We start from the raw sequence: 3051 nt of genomic DNA, 5'->3' as shown, positions 1-3051 counted from the left end.
GAAAGTCCAACGCTTTAACTGACCACTCGGCTATTTCACCTGTTCAACCCGTCGTCCTCATCATTCAGGCGAATTTCAGTGTTATGATATGTAAATTATGTGTAGTTTAACTTAACTATCTGAGCTTGTTTTAAAGTGGTTTTCATTCACCGCGGCGGAAATGTGGCGCAGTAATAAACCCAGCAGAAATGACTGGTTCAGTTCAGTAACTCAAGGAGGCGTAACTACGTTCGCGGGACAAATCCTTATTACTGACATACACGACAACACGTCTGCTAAGCAGATGCCAGACCAGCAGCATAACCCAATGCACTTAGTCAAGCCTTGAGGGGGAAAAAAGATACATAAACATGTAAATGGATTAGTCAATAAATTGATGATTAAATAAACTGATTTAGCAAGAAAAAAGAAAAAATGAATAAATTCGATAAAATGTTTTACAGAAAATTAAAAAAACAAAAAAACAACAACTAAGCAAATAGATAAAGAAAGAATATGAAGGAAAATTGTTAACAACGACAACCGACAATAATGATTTAAAAATAAACAAATAAGCAAGCAGACACATTCCTACATCAGTATCGCCAGCTCGCACGACGCGTGTGCGCACACACACACTGGACACAGAGAGAGAGAGACAAGCGCGCACGCGCACACACACACACACTCTCTCTCTCTGTCTCTCACTCTGGCACTCACTCACACAAACGCAAACACATGCACTTGCACACGCACAGAGTATTTGCACTCACTCGCTCTTTCAACAGTTTCACCATCACTCACAATGCTCGATCCAGGCAATTGCTCTATTCGAATGTGGGAGTGAGACAAGTCACTTTGCAAACGTTACACGAGACACGAATGGTTCTGAAAGCCAGTCAAACAGCAAACTGATGATTGCCATGTTTTGGCAAAGTATTATGGACTCTTGCCATCTGGTCGACGTCAGTTACAGGACCGCAAAACTTAAATCAAGTGCCCAGAAGACTTATCATCGTTTAGATTTTGAATGTTGTGTGTGCAAATCGGAGTGTGTATCTGCATGAGTTCGAGTGCTTGCAATGCGCACGCGTGTTTGCGCGTGCGTGCGTGTCAGTGTGTGTGTGTGTGTGTGCGCGCGCGCGCGTGTGAGTGCCGGTGTCTGTACATGTGAGGAGCGGAGGTGAGAGCGTGGATGTGGTTCACTGACTAGTTGAGCTTTTAAAGGTATATACGTGGTTGCTGGGTTGTAATCAATGTGAAATACAGTATGTTATGTTCAATTATCAGCTTTTACATTTTGAGTTTTACCTGCAATGTGTGGAGTGAATGTATGAAACGACGTGTGAAATATATATATATATATATAATTATATACATTACATTACATTTGTGTCTTCGTTGTATTCATAATGTCTGTTGTATTGTATTACTCTTTTTTTTGTCACAACAGATTTCTCTGTGTGAAAATTCGGGCTGCTATACCAAGGGAGAGCGCGTCGCTACACTGAGAGCGCCACCCATTTTTAATATGTTTTTTCCTGCCTGCAGTTGTTTTTTGTTTGTTTGTTTTGTCTTATCGAAGTGGATTTTTCTAAAGAAATTTGCCAGGGACAACCCTTTTCAGCTGTTGACGTGGGTTCTTTTACCAATGTTCAATGTTTGCATGCATGGATGTGTATCTGCCTAATACTGCGTGTACGGTAAGTGTGTGTGTGTGTGTGTGTGTGTGTGTGTGTGTGTGTGCGTGTATGTGTGTGCGTGTGTGTGCGTGTATGTGTGAGTGTGTGTGTGTGTGTGTGTGTGTGTGTGTGTGTGTGCTGAGTGTGCCGTGTATGTGTGTGTGCGTGCGTGTATGGTTGTGTACGCGTGCGCGCGTGTGTGTGTGTGTGCGTGCGTGTCACAGTGTGTGTGTGTGTGTGTGTGTGTGTGTGTGTGATGTGATGTGACAATACACTCCGTGGCTGCAGTTGGCATACTTTATTTCGATTTGGTATCAAAAGCTGAAGTCCCAAAGATTCATCCGCATTAAGTGCATGTGGTATTATGTTTGATTCAAACGCACATGCCGCAGCCTCCATCTCTCATTTGACGTCTGTCGGAATATTTCATCGCCGTTGTCTTTCAGTTCTTGCATGGCTGTGTGCAAGTTATGCAAGATACTAAGAATCAAATACACTGATCACACCACTAGTGAAAAAGTGCCCCAGACCATCAAGCAGCACATTGGACCCAATACAATGAAGATCTGCCGACATCAGTAAAGAAAAGAAAGCGACGCTTGCACGGCGCTGCCGCGTAACAGGACATGATCCAGTAGCCTTGCGGAACCGTTGAGGGAGGGGAAAAGCGGAGAGGAGGATAGAAAATATAGATGGAGTGACAACGTTACAGAATTAAACATGAACATCGTTCGCAGAGACCCAGGCTTTGACACACACAATAATCGACAGACCTGGAGGAATCTGGTGAACAGTTCTGTGCGGCACCCCATTGACTGTTCACAGAGTTGATAAAGAAGACGGTCATTCCTCGGTCTCAGTTTCTGCCACTCTTTCTGTAACACTTCGTATGCATGTGTGTGTATGCACGCGTTTCCATCAGCAGTGATGAGTTGGTGGAATGGGACACATGCACATGCGCACGTACTGTCACATAGATTTTAACTGAAATATCTCTCTGTGTCATTAAATATATCTTTAAAACATAATTTTTTATGTTTGTCAGTATATCTGTCATACATAAATGTGCGTACACGTATATGCCTGTATCCTTTCACTTATTTATTGTGCATGCAGTGTATATGTACAGGCATATGTATGTGTGTGATGAGTATAACCCTATACCCTGACTAAAAAGTATCTGAGCCGGCACTACAAGTTTCCTATTACTGACTCAAACCCCGTAATGCTGTGTCGCGTCACCGCGATTAGAGTAATGTTTCTTTTCGTTAAACAAAGCATCAGCATGGTCAACAATGCTTTTGGGTATCCACATACCCAACTTCCATCAGCGGAGTTGTTCAGGTGCCTTGAGTGCCAAACCGGGCTGTGCCGTCTGTCTTTTCTTCCA

This window comes from Babylonia areolata, chromosome 7 (genome assembly GCF_041734735.1).
Source record: "Babylonia areolata isolate BAREFJ2019XMU chromosome 7, ASM4173473v1, whole genome shotgun sequence".
Classification (NCBI taxonomy): domain Eukaryota; kingdom Metazoa; phylum Mollusca; class Gastropoda; order Neogastropoda; family Buccinidae; genus Babylonia; species Babylonia areolata.
This window is presented reverse-complemented; position numbering follows the sequence as displayed.